This window comes from Barbus barbus (assembly GCF_936440315.1).
Source record: "Barbus barbus genome assembly, chromosome: 32".
Taxonomy (NCBI): domain Eukaryota; kingdom Metazoa; phylum Chordata; class Actinopteri; order Cypriniformes; family Cyprinidae; genus Barbus; species Barbus barbus.
The window spans coordinates 26,829,593-26,846,021 of NC_136760.1; the positions used below are offsets into that span (position 1 = coordinate 26,829,593).

The following is a 16,429-nucleotide window of genomic DNA, read 5'->3' on the forward strand; positions in this document are numbered from 1 at the left end:
AGCCTGGTTTCTCCCAAGGTTTTGTTTTTTCTCCATTCTGTCTCAGAGGGAGTTTTGGTTCCTTGCCGCTGTCGCCTCTGGCTTGCTCAGCTGGGGACACTTAATTTCTAGCAATTATCGTCAATTTGATTTCACAGATACTACTTAAACTGATCTAGACAATGACATCTGAACTCGATAATGAAATGCCTTTAACTGAAAATTGAGTGTTTAATCTTATTATTATACATTACAGACACTCTATCCTCTAATCTGATACTGTTAAGTGCTTTGACACAATCTGTATTGTTAAAAGCGCTATATAAGTAAAGGTGACTTGACTTGATCATGCCACACACCTGCACCTCATTTACACACACACATAGAAGCCACACACTCACTCTTTGCGAAGTCTTGATTTGCCCCAGCCATCATTTCTGAGCGTTCTACCCATGTTTGTTTTCTTGGTTTGATCTTGGACTGTTCTCTCGTAACTCTGATTGTTTCTACTGGACTGTGTTTGTTTGCCGCCTGCCCTGATCTCCCATCTGTTATTCGATTCGGTCTCTGTTTTTCCTCTGCTGTTCTCCCTGCTGGTGTTTGACCCTGCACTGCATCAGTGGAATATGAGTATAACTGGAATTATGAACATAAATGCATAATACTTGAGTATGAATCAATAATACATATTGACTGTGTATGAATAATACATTAATATGAATGCAATGTAATAAAATAATAAAATAATAGGTCATAATGAATATACTGTATGAATGAATATGAAAAATAAGAAAACATAACCACATTGTAAATGGGCCTACACCAGAACTGTTTTAGCAGAGTCCCAGGTCATGCTCCCTCATAAACTTTATTTATTTGTTTGTTTGCTTGCTTATATGTTTATTTTTGTAAAATGGTATTTTGTGCTATCATCCACACATGCAAAGTTGGTTGATAACATAACTGCAAAAAAGTAATAGCCTATTTATCAATAACTTGTTTATTTGTTTGATCAAATATAAATCTTGAATGCAATCTAAGCTGCTTTGAATAAAAGCGTCTGCCAAATGCATAAATATAAATATAACATAAATATAATCAGATTTCATAAAACTAATCTCAAGGTTGATTTAAACTGTATTTACACTAAAATCATTCTACCTCCAAATCTCGTTAAAAAACTTTCATGTATAAATATTCCTGCAGAATAAGCTAATGTAACTTGTCTTACACAAATAAAGCACACTAACAGATCAGCTCTTTGTACTCTTCATCCACTTTAGTTAAACTGGTATAGCTTGCCCATAAACAGGGGATCTAGATATTCATCTGTAGAGAGTATCACAAGTCTTTATACATTTCAATGTTCTTTCAAAATAATAATAATACATAAAATAAAAAATAAGACACTGTACAAAACCACAGCATTCACACTATTGGACAAACGCATGTGGAGAATATATATATATATATATATATATATATATATATTTTATAATTTCCAAATTTAAGCTACTAAAATTAACTGTACCAAACTGTATACCAAACTTTCTTTATAGAGATTCCTTGATAATCCAAAAAAAGCAAAACCAAACACAGTTTGAGTTTCGCTGTTTCCTCTTAAAGATCACAAAGGCTTGAGTTCATAACAGTCACTAAATATTTTTTTTATAGTAGACTAAATCACTATATACTTTCTAGGGGAAGTTTATTCTCTCACCATCATCAGCTTGACAGACAGCAGAAAAGGTCCAAAGCAGAATGAACACTAGCACAGTATTTACAGCATTCATGGTTGTCAGTGTCGGGGGTAACGCATTACAAGTAACGTGAGTTACGTAATAATATTACTTTTTTCAAGTAACTAGTAAAGTAACGCATTACTTTTTAATTTACAAGAAAATGTCTGAGTTACTTTTTTGAATGTGCATTAATTCATCTCACTCGCAAAAAACAGATTTAGTATTCATCAAAATGAATTAAAACAGTGAAAGGCAAACTCAGAATATGATGCAAACCTGCAATAATTAAATATGTTCATCAACACAAATGTATCTAATCCCATTTTATTAACCGATGTCTTTGCTGCTGACCTTTGATGATCCAGTTCAACCATACTAATAAGCAAAAATGACTTTAGATAAACTAACAATTGTGCTTCATTGTTTTTTTATTGCTGAAGAGTGTTGAACCTTCTTCTTCTGCGTTCTACTTTACAGACGTGAATGTACTCTTCCTTCAGTCTGAGGTTTATTCAGTACACTTTTTGGTGTGAAAGGGCTTTTACATTTGCTATGATTAGAACTTACAAGCAGGAACACACACGTATGACAGGAAACAGACGAACACTATGAATACACAGGAGTAAACGAGGATAATTAATTAGACACAGCTGAAAACAAATGAACTCATAATGAACAAGAACAGAACCAAATATGGACAAACAGGAACTCAAACGCGTGACAGATGGATTAGTTTCACTGGCAGAACGCAAAAATTAAAATGATTCTGAAACACTATACTGATCAGACAAAATCATTAAAAAATATATGTTCATATGCAGTATAAAATATCAGCAAAATGTGCAAATCACTTACGAAAACAGCAGGAATGCATTAGTAAATATAAAGCGAAATCTTTCCTGTTCAGAGAGAACCATTGCTCACCTGTGCTCTGTCTGTCTTCTGAGTTCATTCCACTCTCTCACAAGCGTATAAATAGAGGCTACTGAGCTCTCACTTTCAACATGACAGATGCCAAACGCCACTCCAATACGTCAAATATAGAGACCTATCCATGTTTACTCCTGATGATATACCACACACTTGATGGTGATGTTTTGTGGACTCAACTGAATGCTTTTGATGAAATGAGTGATTTTCTTGACTATGAATGTTTGCTTAGATGGGATTATTTTTGACTAGACTTTAACTAGATTAATACTGGATTTAACTGTCTGCATTCATTATGCTATAGTTATACACACAACCAGTGGTAAGTTATACACACAACCAGTGGAAAGAGTACTGCAAATTTGTACTTAAGTACAAGTACTGTTACATTGCTGAAATAATACTCAATTACAAGTAAAAGTACTGGTGTCAAAACGGTACTTAAGTAAAAATACAAATTACTTGTCTCAAATTACTAGTCGTGGCCTAATGGTTAGAGAATTGGACTCGTAATCGAAAGGTTGCGGGTTCGGGCCCCCGGCCGGCAGGGATTGTAGGTGGGGGGAGTGAATGTCCAGCGCTCTCTCCACCCTCAATACCACGACTGAGGTGCCCTTGAGCAAGGCACCGAACCCCCAACTGCTCCCCGGGTGCCACAGCATAAATGGCTGCCCACTGCTCCGGGTGTGTGTTCACGGTGTGTGTGTGTTCACTGCTGTGTGTGTGCACGGTGTGTGTGTGTGTGTGTGTGTGTGTGCATTTGTTCACTACTCACTGCTGTGTGTGTGCACTTGGATGGGTTAAACGCAGAGCACCAATTTTGAGTATGGGTCACCATACTTGACAATACGTCACAACTTTTTTTACTTTTTAGCGGCAATATTTAATTAATTACCAAAAAATATTAATATTCATATCTTCGCTTCTGGGTCCTAACGCTCTTCCAGATGCCCCAAGAAAACAACAAACTGTGCTAATATACACCCACGATGCATGTAATACTGAAAAATTATAACCCCAACCTTTATCTCCATACTGAAAATCCAGATGGCCTGACAGTGATTGAGCTAAAATATTAGTGTGCCCAGCTAATTTTTGAATACTTAGCTTAAATATGTAATATTAATGAAATAGCGCTCATAAATGTCTGTTGAGATAGTATTCTCAAATGAAATGAGTAGAGACATGGACCCGGAAACAGCAGCCCTTACGTCAGACTTAACAAGAGGATTCTCCCCAAGCCATCAAACTGACGTCATCAGAGCAAGAACGCCATTCCAGAGCAGAACCAAATTTTCAGTTTTGATTAAATATTATGAGGGCAGACTATTTTTTTCCCGGTGTATTGACTTGCACGGTTTAATTATTCACCACAAGACTAGTCATGTGCACTAAAAAAATAAGTAGGGTCATTTTTGATTTCATGACGACTTCTTCATTTTCAATACCATTGGCAAATCTACCACATACTGTATACTGCCATATTTTAGATAGATATTTTAATATTTCAAATTGTCTTGTCCAGCCATTTTATCAAGGCAAACATTATTTCAAGCTTTGAGTGGTTTAATCCAAGTCTTCTAAAAAAGACACGTTCACTTTATGATGAACAGATTTTAATATAGGCTTTTATTTACATGTAAACAGGCCTACATATAAACATTGATTAATTACCATTATAAAAATCTCAGCCTTAAACATTTGCTCATTCTGTGTATTTGTGTATTTAAAACAGGGTAACTTTGTTGCAAAAGCTTACAGCAAAGAAGCTTGATTTCAAATTTGATTTCAAACTGAACTGAATTTACAAAAAAACAAGTACACAGTCAGTAATAAAATTCTAAAACAAATGACCTCAATTCAGTTGAGGTACTCGAAATATGACAACACTGAATTTTTATAAGCAGTGATTTAAGAGCCATACATGTTATTTATTTATATAAATTGAACATCAGATGGCTTTGACCTGTAATGTCTGCACAATAGGGATGCAGTTAGGCTTAGTTCACACTGCAGGCTAAAGTGGCCCAAATACGATTTTTTTTTTAATCAGGCCCAGACCACTTTCATATGTGGTCCTAAATCGGATACATATCCTATGTTTTGCAATGTGACTTCAGTCTGAATGGCCATGTCGCATGCGATTTTTACTTCATTGAAATGTGACAGATGTCACAATTCTGAGCTGGAAGAGGCGGGAAGATTAAAATCACAATGGCAGACTTCGTTATTTAGGCTCCGATTGCACATTAACTTAAAAATAGCTAAACACACGCTAACATGAGCAGCATCCATTTTTATTTCCGCAAACACGGTGCGCTGCGTCTGACGTCACATCTTCTTCAGGGCCGTATATGGTTCACACATGAGACTGATGGCAGTCGCATTTAAATGGATTTCAGCAAAAAATCCGATCTGAGTGTGATTACCTGCAGTGTGAACTAAGTCTTAGACAGACTAGGATATTTATATGTACAAATCATACAAATATCCCATTCCAAAACATTTCTAGCATAAACTTACATTGTAAAGAAATTAAAGTTCCATCTTTCATATTGAAAGACTTTCTGGTGCGTTTCACTTACAGTCAATAAAATTTCCAGTATGATTTTCATCGGTCAGGCGTGGATCTATTCTGAATGATAACTTTTGACAAAGTTTAATCTAGGAGCAAAGATGAATAATTTCTACTATAAAAGCACGGAGAGATCGCGATTGCACACAGTCTGTGTGCGCACAAGCAATATCGGAGAGAAAGGACAGGCAGGCAGTTCATTTGTATAAAATTTAGGCCTATTTGAGAGCTGGCATCCAGTTTTCTGCTATTACATGACTGTGTTACAATAAAGCGCTTGCCACATTTGCGTGGGAATGGTTAAAATTATGCGGAAAACCTGCAATCCCGCGCAGATATTCAGACTCTGTAACTGACACGTCAAACTCGCTGTCAGAGAGGAGAGGTAGTAGGCCAGGCTATAAACGTATACTGTGGAAAATTAGTAATGGGACCGTGTCAGATTTTTCAGTATCGGTATCAAAATATAGATATTTATGATAACACTACCATGTAGTTTGTTTCTCCAAACTTTGACTCCAGTTACGCTGAGCTCCCTCACTGTCGGATCAGCTCTTCAAAAGCTGCTAGCCCCTCACTGCAGAACAAAGATCCAGGGGACGGGGTTGGATCCACATCGGCTCAGATATCAGGGCTTTTATGGTCAGATATCTTTATTGGCTACTGAAATGCCATCAAAGGTTTGAGTATCAATTCAAATTGGGCTTACTCCATAACGATCTATGATTTAAATGATTATTTTGCTTAATTTGTACTTAAGTACAAGTAAAAATACAGCTTTAAAAATATACTCAAAAAAACTACCCCCCAAAAAACTACTTAACTACAGTAACGTGAGTAGGTGTAATTCGTTACCTCCAACATGCATTGTTAAAAGTGCTATATATAGAAAACTGAATTCACTTGATAAACACTTATCCACCCGTGAGAGAACCTGTCATTGCGAAATCGCTCCCTCATTAAAGGCAAACAGGTTTTTAATGGATTGCATCACCTCTAAATGCACACTGAGTCGTTAAACCACGTGAATGCAGTAAAAATATTCCCCCACCGTTGAGCCTCAAGTGAGTTATTTCCATGTTGCTTTAGGGTGACTTTCGCTGAAGTAAGCATGCATTTATTTCAACTGCATTGATTTGCAATGCAGTAGCAGAAGTACCACTGTGTCTTGCCAACATTTGTGCATTCCTTCACCCCATCGGCATCCAACTCTCTGCGTCATGTTTCAGAGGAACAGCCCAAGCATAAAAGCTTGGTTGAGCCTAAAATAACCCACGCCATTGTGACTTGTTCTATAGTTTGAGGAAAAACGGGCAAATGACTGTTCCTTTGACTTGCTTAAACTCCCCAAAAGATGTCAAAACAAAAAACGGGTGCAGTTTGCAGAGAATATGTATCTCTGCATATATTATAGACAGTCTTGTACATCACTGTCTGATATCAGCGTCAGCATCAGCTACTGAAAAACATGTCAAATCTAATAGTAGAGTCAAAGTCCTAGAAATGTGTAGAAAAATCATGACCTGATCTACAGAAAGTAATACATATATTTTTCATCAGTGACCCAAGAGAACCTGCTTATTAATACAAAATATTTTCCTCATCAAAGGTAAACAAGTTTTTAATGTATTGCATCACCTCTACAGGCACATGAGCCGTTAAACCATGTGTCAAAACATGAATGCAGTTTTTATTAATTTTTCCGTCATGACATCATTACAAACAATACAAGCCTTTGACAAACCTTTTACAAACCGTTGAGCCTCAAGCTGGTGTTTCCCATGTTGCTGTAGGGTGCTCTCACTGTAACAATCATGCATTTAAAATGATTTGAACTCATTGTTTTGTCAATCAGTAGACACGTTAATTGATGTCTGTCTCTCGCCCACCGTTTTCCATTTGTTTATCTCCACTGGGCTCAAACTCTCTGTGTCACGTGGCAGGGAATCCGTCCAAGTCAGTCCTCAATTGGTTGATAAATCATAATATTTATTTGGAGTTTGAAGGATCATTAACTGCAAACTGCGTGTTGCTTCAAGAGAGCAACCTGTTTGTCTTCATGAATAAGAGATATGAGGGAATGTTTATGGAAATTCAAGGTTTATGGTTTATGTTGTTGTGAAGCATTTTGATATAACACTATTTGTTGGATTTGTGCTGGTCAGACAAAGTCTGAGCACTAAAATAAACTAGGATTATTCAATAAAATCTGCTCCTTTTTATCAACACTTCATCTCCTGCTACTGCTCTTCGCAGTTTTAAACATTGAGCAAAATATGGACAAACCCAGCAATTGGGATGTTTTGATCCAGCAGTTTGATTACCGCCCAGAAGGTTGGTGGAAAACAACCCAATCGCTGGGTTTGTCCATATTTTACTCAACGCTGGGTTGTACATAAACCAGCATTTTTTAGAGTGTAGGCTAGAGTTTGAGACAAGACTTGCTGTTAACAGGTTTTGGGTATTAGACAATTTTGCTGATTAGCTGTCCAGTTACCGGACCAAACAGATATTTTCGGACAGCATCTGGTGTCCGCTGGATCTTAATTATTTGGTGTGGAGGCATGATCTAACAAGTATAATAATCATAGTCAGTTTGAGTTAAACCTGTGTCACCAGTGCACTGCATAAACACCCTGAAAATTATCTACAAAAGCTGACCGTTTTTAAAAAGTGGTTTAATATAGGCTAATGCATACAATGTGGGAAGCATAATTGTCCAATATTAGACTAAATCTTTCTTCTTCCATATTTAAACTTCATATGAAGTGAATTTCACTGTTTTATCTGCTACTAAAACACCATCAGTAACTTCACATGGGAAGTTTGGTGTGTTTCATTATAGAAGAAAAAGAGGCTGTACAAACACGGTCTGTACAGATCTTCATACAACCGAACCATATACAAAAGACCAAGAACAAAGTGCAAGAATAAACAAACTTCAAAGAACAAAAGAGAACAAAACAATGTATTGTTTCCTTCACTATAAGTTTATAACAATATCGGTTTTATCTTCATTTAGAATAATAAAGCAGCAATGGATGATATATATATATATACACCTTAGAACAAGATGCAAATGAGAAGTTTATGTACATTAAGGTCCTCTTTAAAAATTAAGTTTCATATGATCTATATATGATAATGATCCATGTTTGTTATGAACTCAAATGCTACACTGGATTTGAATACAAAGTACGTGAGCTGTGGGATCATTTCACCCAGATTCCTGGTCTGCCCTACTCAACATGTGATAAAAAAAACATGTGCCAGATATAAGAGTAGCCTATCAGAAGTCTTTGAGTTGCTAACTTGTTAAACCAATTAAACACTCTACAAAGCATTGCTGTTCACACTATTAGAAAACTGCATGTGCAGAATATTAACAATAAATAGCTACAATGATCAAACAGATCTATAATATACCATTATTTCACAGAAATCAATATAAAACAGAAACTGTGTTTTGAAATCTGCAACCAGAGGTACTGTCACGGTGCACACAGCAGGGAGGACACAGGAACACGGAGACAGGGATGTAACTCCAAATTATAGTCTTTACTCAACACAGGACAAGACATGGCAGGACAAGGCAAGGCTTACACAGAGGAAACACCGGGAAGTAACGAGCAGACCAGACGACATAACACTGAAAAGACAGGACTATAAATACTCAGGATAATGAGACAGACACGGCTAGACACAAATAAACTAGGACAAGGACAGGACAGGCAACAAACCAAATAAGGGCACAAGAGGCATGAACACATGACACACACGACAGAGGTCTGGCAGTTATATAGTTCAGCAGTGAGTAGTTTACTGGAGTTCAAATAAAGCTGGTGTCTTTCATGAGCACGACGTGAAAATTAAAAAAAAAAAATATTTGGTATGCTGAGTCAGTGCTATTATATCACATTTTCTGGATGATTGCTGTTGTCTTCATCATGTCTGTAAACCAGAAATGCCCTTTTTTGTTTGGGGTGTTTTTGTGTGATTCTGTAAATGATTGGCATTATGATGATGATGAGACAGCTTATAACAGCAGTGATGATGGCGATCTTAAATCCACGACCTTCTGCTTTCTTCCGTTCAGATGTTTCGGATACGTCCCAGGCAGGTTCCTCTGGAAAGATGAGTTTGAAATGTTTTATGACAGTGTTTAAATAATAAACTCAACTTCAGCCAATCAGAGAATCTGTTGATGATTTTTTGAAACAATTTAGAAGCCATAGTCAAACATCAATTTCCCTTTTAAGACCTTGAACACTAAAATCACGTGATTTAAAATTATAAATGTGTTGACAAGAGATTAAAAGCGTTTTCTGGAGCTCAGTAATCAATAACTATAATAGAATAATACCTGTCTTTCCAGGAGTAATAACTTCAGTGAGGAGTTCAGGTTTGAGGGTCTCTGTTAAAAGATTTAAAACCACTGTTAGTAGATTGATGTACATTTACAAAGATTCATTTATTTCCGAACAACAATATTACTATGCAGTACCTGTTATGTTCACAGTGGACTTCCATCCACAGGACGCTTGAACAAAAAATTCAGTCGTTGTCTTATTTGGAGGGTAGCTGCATGTGAAGATTTTATCGCGTTCACATGAGTTATTAGGAAGCACTTTTCTGCAGAAGTCATTATATTTAAACATATAATTTTTAATGCAGCATGCTTTTATTAGCAGAGAGACTCTGCAGTTTAACATTTTTCCCCCCACAGATTTAGTCTCCTTACAGCTCACGCTGATATCTGAAAAATAAAATAACGAATGTTATGATAAATATAAAGTGACTTTCATTAGAGAACCTGTTCATAAATAAAAAAACACTGCATTATGTAGGAATTGTTCCCTAGCCATGGGAGAGTCAGATATATATTTTTTTTATTATGAATGTTAACTTCACTATTTATTTTCTAAAAGCAGAATACAGCAGAGACTGTAACTTCATCCTCTCTTTTAATCATGTGCATTTTAATCAGATTTGATCATTCTTTCATTATATTTCACCATTTCAGATTTAGCTCCTCTTCAAAATTCTCATTCATATAGGTGAAGTTTATTCTCTTACCTTTATCATCTTGACAGACAGCAGAAAAGGTCCAAACCAGAATGAACAGTAGCACAGCATTTACAGCATTCATGGTTTTGATTCTGCTGAAAATAAAATGACAGAAATTTGCAACAGAAGTGAAACTTAACTTAGGACTAATAATAGTCCTAGAGATAGAGAGAAGATAGCTGAAAAGCTCAGTAGAAATGTCAACAATTACTTAGCAAAGTTTGCTGATAAAATAAGCACCCCAAATGGTGATTAAATGACAGTTTCGTTTTTGGGGGTTTCATGAACTACTTGATGCTTCAAGAAACACCAGCATCTTCTAATGCATCTTTAGATGGCTTTTATTTATATATATATATATATATATATATATATATATATATATATATATATATTGTGGCGGGAGGAGCCAACGACAGACACAGTGGGCGTGGCGTCAAGCCTCGGAGAGGTTTTTATTAAACAATATATCAAAATAAAGTGTCCAAAGGGGGAAAAGTGTCCAAAATAAACGGGGATCTGGTGTCCTCGTCGTGCTGCGGGGCTGTGCAGGAGGGCAGTGTTCAGGAGGGAAGGGTCCAGGGAAGGGGCGGAGTCCGGTGGCCGCACGCGCTCCCCTCTCGGGGCCGGGAGCGAGTGGCGGCGGCGTCTCTGGTGCGGCTTCGTCCATCTTCGGGGTCCCGGCACTTCTGGGGGACTCGGCGGCTCGGCATCCTAGCCCGTCAGCCGCCTAACGGGTGCGGCAGTCCTCCTCGACGCTCCCTTCCTGGACCCACGAGGACACCAGCGTGCATGCACGGGAAGAGACCGGTCTCCCGAGGAGAGGCGCGTTCGGCATTTAACGGCGGCGGTGATGAGGCTCTATTCACGTCAGGTGCGCCTCATCACACGCCGCCAGCCCTGGCTGTTTCAGCGCCCCTCCTCTCTCACACACCCACTCCTGTCGGGAGCCTGGTGAAGGGCGGCGAATATGGGACGGGGTGGTGATGATGGACAGGGGGGAGGCAGCCGACTCGTCACAATATATATATATATATACACACACACACACACACACACACACACACACATATGTATATATGCATATATATACACATACATATATATATATACACATATATACATACATAAATACATATATATATATACAGTGTTGTGCAAGTTATGCAACTGTAATACATTACAGATTACGTATTACTGTTATTTAAAAGTAATTCCTTACCTTACAATATTACTGTCTCGGAATTGTAATGCGTTGCATGACTCCTGTAATACTTTTGAGTTATTTTCACCAAAATATCTACAGAAGTAGAACTTAACATTCTAACATGACAAAATGTACTAGACCCCTGCCCTAATGGCAAAGCGTTTATATTTCGTTCCGGCTTTTTAATAAGTTCATTTAGAAAAAACCTTGAGCATTTTGTGTTAATTAAACAAGCTTTTTCTTTCTTAAAGTAACGACTAAGTGGCCAGCGGCAGACCTGTAGGCTGATCATAGCTTATGTTTGATAAATTTAGCCTTCTCAAATCATCATGACTTGCCTAAAATAAAATCTATAGATACACTAAAACAGTTCAAGCATATAACAATGTTTAAACGTTAAACCTAGATAAATGTGCGCTGCATCAGTAGTTTGTGCGGAGAGTAGAAGCTAAAGCGCAGGACATGGAGGCGCCGGCGCAATCAATTACATTTTTTTTTCAATGGAAACAATTTACGCCATAATTTTTTCTCATAAAGGTAAGAGTAATACATCATTCGTAACTGTAAAGGGTCTACTTTTATTTGTGTGCACTCACAATATCAACAAAACATCGTGCTTTTATCTTGAAGAGGAGCGCTTCACAAAAATGAACCTCAAGTCAGCGAACACATGCCTCACAGACATGATAAATATATCTATAGAAAGCTTTAAATTACTACTTAACGAAATAAATAAAAACGGAAACAAAAACTATTTAATACAATCATTATCCGTGAAGATGCACTTCTTTCTAAAGGCACGTCTAACGAGGAGATGGCGAATCCTTACTATTCCCCCCCCCAGACACATTCATGGTAATTACTTTTGCTTTATTGAGTGTATTTGAAGCAGAACTCTTCAGCTGCGCTCACTGCTGATGCGGGACACTAATGTAACTCTCCCTTCAAGCAAAGGTGACCACACAAAAAGCTAATAGTCAAATTTATCACTATTTCCTATTCATCTGTAACTATATAACATCATGAAAATCCCTGTCAAATCATCTCTTTTTCATAGGCAAATGTTATTAGCTTGGTCCCTCATTTTTAAACACAATTTTACACCTCACTCATATCTAATCTGGAATAACAAGAATCTACTGTATAAACACAAATCTCTCTTCTTTTTTTTTTTTAAATGGTATTATTTTTGTGTCTCAACTTTTCAATCAAAATGGTTCAATCTGTAATTACTCTTGAGTTTTTAGCTAAGCATGGAAGTCTGAAAGAGTTGGCAATTGTTGCTGAAACAGTGCCACATGAGTTCTCATGCTTTTTAGAGGTCTTTCTTTTCCAATCTCATGTCACTCAGTGGGTCTTTGTAAAACATTTGTCGGAAAACAGTGCCTTTCGTCATCCAAGTCAAGTCATTATTTGCTGCCCAAGTCCTCAAATGCCTGTTATGTCTTGCACAGATCATAAATGAGCCAATAAATAAGGATGTGATGGTATTTCGGTGTTTTGAGACACAACACAACGCAGATAACACACCCCTACAAGAGCACAGAATGAAACATGCGTTTATCCGGTTAATCCACAGCGCCACGACAGAAATTAAACGCGATGAAAAAAATCTTTCAGTTGCGCGTTATGGATTAGTAAATATAAATGCAATTTTGTCGTGTTCAGAGAGAGTTATTGCTCACCTGCTGTCTGTATGTCTTCACCGTCTGAGTTTATTCCAATCTGACTCTCAAGAGCGCATAAATAAAGGCTACTAAACTTTGACTTTCAACATTAGCCTACTCAACTACAGTGGGACACACAGTTTGTGTTTCTGACCAGCAATTGGTGCTGTTGCTAATCTGCACATTTCCCCTACACACCACAGTGATGACCAGCTGCCAAACGTCCAAGGCTGTCAAATATAGTCCAGAGATATTGGCTCATAGAGCTGGTACTCAGAATCTGCTTGATTTAATAGGTTGCTTTAGGAGGGATTTCACTGTAATAAGCATGAGTTTATTTTTTTATTATTAATTTATTAAAATCAGTACAAAAGCCTCAGTTGGATGATAAATAAACACAGAATGAGTATGATAATGATAATCAGAGTCTGGGGCTCAGTGCATAAACTAAACACCCTGAAAATGACCTTTTAGAAACCCATTTTAAAAAGATGACCTCTTAAAAAGTGCATGTAATTCATACATCACTAGTTGTCAAAGTAATAACTGTGAATTTGATGTTAGGCTAAAACTTTCTTTGGATAATCTTGCAGAAAAGAAATGGTAAATAAGTTAAACTTAACCAACTATAACTATAGATCACCCAGAAACAACAGTTAAGCCACTAAAATCATTCTATGTCTAAATCGCTTCCATTAAAAAAAAAAAAAAAAAAAGATTTCATGCAGAATAAGTTCATGTACTGTAACTTGTCTTACACAAATAATGCACACATAAAGATCAGCTCTCTGTACTTTTCACACGCTACTAGTTTAAAACTTACCTATCAGTATATGATGGATCCAGATATTCATCTTTAGAGAGTATCACAAGTCTTTATTTATTTCAGAGTTTTAAAAAAATAAAAATAAAAAATAAGACGCTGTATAAAACCACACTGTTCACACTATTAGACAATTCCATGTGCAGAATAATAAGAATAAAAAATTATTTCCTTATATAAACTATATTAACATTTACCAAGTACAAAATTGACATTCTTTGTAGGCATTCCCTGAAAGTTAGAGAGAAAAAAAAAAACAACAACAAAAAAAAAACAGTTTGGGTTTCACTATTTTGCCAATTAGTGTCTCTTAATGCCTCTAAATCTTCTGCCATATGATTAAACATTAGGGTTGCAAAAAGTTAGAAAATTTCCAGTAAATCTTGGAAACTTTCCAGGAATGTTTGGAATCTTCCTGGGATTTTTGGAAAGTTTCCGGAAATTTCCCACCCCTTTGCAACCCTATTAAACATACATTTCACAGAAATCAATATAAAACATGAAACGAGTTAAAAAATATAATAAAATATATAATAAAAGCATATAATAATATGGTATATAATTAAAGCTTGTGTCTTTCATGAGCACCACAGGGAAAATCAAGCAAAACTCATTAGTTGCGTGCTGCTGAGTCAGTGCTATTATATCACATCTTCTGAATGATCGCTGTTGTCCTCATCATGTCTGAGGCCCAGAAACATCTTGTTCTAGGATCCAGAAACTTTAGTGGAGTTTAGTTTTGTTTTGTAAATGATTGTCATTATGAAGATGATGAGGAGGATGAGGATGATGGTGAAACCGCTCACAAACATAGCAGTATCCTTGGATCCAAGACCCGCTGCTGTCTCTGGTGGAGATATTCTTGATGGGTTTTCTGGCTTCATATGTCTTAAGTAACCTGAAGAAATAATCAATAGTTATATTAAATATATAATAACTTTCAGGAGTCTTATCGTTTTCAAGCTTAATGGCCTCTGGTAATAGTTTTTAAACCACTGTTAGTAGATTGAACAAATGCACATTTGCAAAGATTTACTTCACTATGATCGAGAATATTAAAGTATATCCAGCACCTGTTGTGTCCACAGTGAACTCAGTTTTATTCCATCCACAGGTCGCCTGCACAAAGAAACTGAATTGTTCTGTCACAGCTGTAGGTGGAGTGTAGCTGCACGTGAAGGTTTTCCTCCATTTACAGAGGTTTTTAGGAAGCTCTTGTGCACAGATTGTCAAATCATTATATTTAAATGTATTATTTCTGATGCAGCACTCATTTCTCTGCAGCGAGACGCTGCAGGTGAGAGTTACTTCCTCCCCCACAGATCCAGTCACATCATCACAGCTTACACTGATATCTGAAAAATAACAACGTAAATCACTAATACACAACAATAAAAATCTGTTTAAATGATTTTTTGAAATCTCGTGAAAATCTCACACACATTCTAGGTGAAGTTTATTCTCTCACCTTTATCAGCTTGACAGACAGCAGTAAAAGTCCAAACCAGAATGAACACTAGCACAGCATTTACAGCATTCATGGTTGTGATTCTACAATAGAAAAACGACAGACATTTGCATCAGAAATGAAACTTAATTTAGGAAGTGCTAGAGATCAGAGAGAAGATAGAGATAGAGGAAGATTTACTGAAAGCTCAGAAGAAATGTCAACATACCAGCAAAAGTTTGATTGGATTAAATCAATCCTATTAGGAATATATATATAAAAAATCCATATGGACAACTTTTATGGCTTTTAAAATAGTTTAAAATGTCCCAAGGGTGATTAAATAATGATTTTTTTTTTTTTTTTTGGTTTTCTATTCTTAAATGTTTTTTTTTTTTATGCGTCATACCAACATCTAATGCAGCTTTAGATGACTTGCATTTAATCTAATACAGGATAATTACACAGTACCCACAGTTATCACAGTATACTTCAGGTCTAAGAATATACGATTTCTCTAGTCTTAGGCATTTTGAAATATCTGCAAAATGTGTAAATCACATAAAACATAAAACATAAAACAGACAGTTATTGCTCACCTGGAGTCTGTTTGTCTTCACCATCTGAGTTCGTTCCACTCTGACTCTCTCTCTGCTGCTCACACGAGCCTATATATTCTAAACTACTAAACTTTCACTTTCAACATGGCTCAACCAGATGGATCTTAATAGACAGATGTTTACCAGAGTCAGTGATGTTACAGATTTCCCCTTCATGCCATAATGATAATGAAAGACCAAACGCCATTCCAATGCATAAAAGAAATCGTGAAGATTGGCTCACGTCCAGTTTGGTTATCAGAATCTGCTTATTAATCTGTTTAATATGTCAAGAACATTTAATACCTGGCTCTACCTCTCCATGTTACAGCTGTACGCATGACCTCCATCCAAAGGCTGAAGGCAGTGCTGTTGCTTCAGTTTAATATTGCA

At 36.6% G+C, this 16,429-nt stretch overlaps 1 long non-coding RNA gene across 2 annotated transcripts; it reads right to left on the reverse strand.

Annotated features, from left to right (window-relative positions):
* Positions 1-7,884: 7,884 nt before the first annotated feature.
* On the reverse strand, positions 7,885-13,374 carry LOC306852011. Of its 2 annotated transcripts, none has more exons than XR_013782547.1 (5): positions 13,186-13,374; positions 10,303-10,388; positions 9,731-9,982; positions 9,590-9,640; positions 7,885-9,352 (listed from the first exon to the last, which is right to left on the reverse strand). It is a non-coding gene; the product is annotated as an uncharacterized lncRNA (long non-coding RNA). The 2 variants fall into 2 exon arrangements; XR_013782548.1 differs by having other exon boundaries at positions 7,887-9,352; positions 10,303-10,385; positions 13,186-13,346.
* Between the last annotated feature and the right edge of the window lie 3,055 nt (positions 13,375-16,429).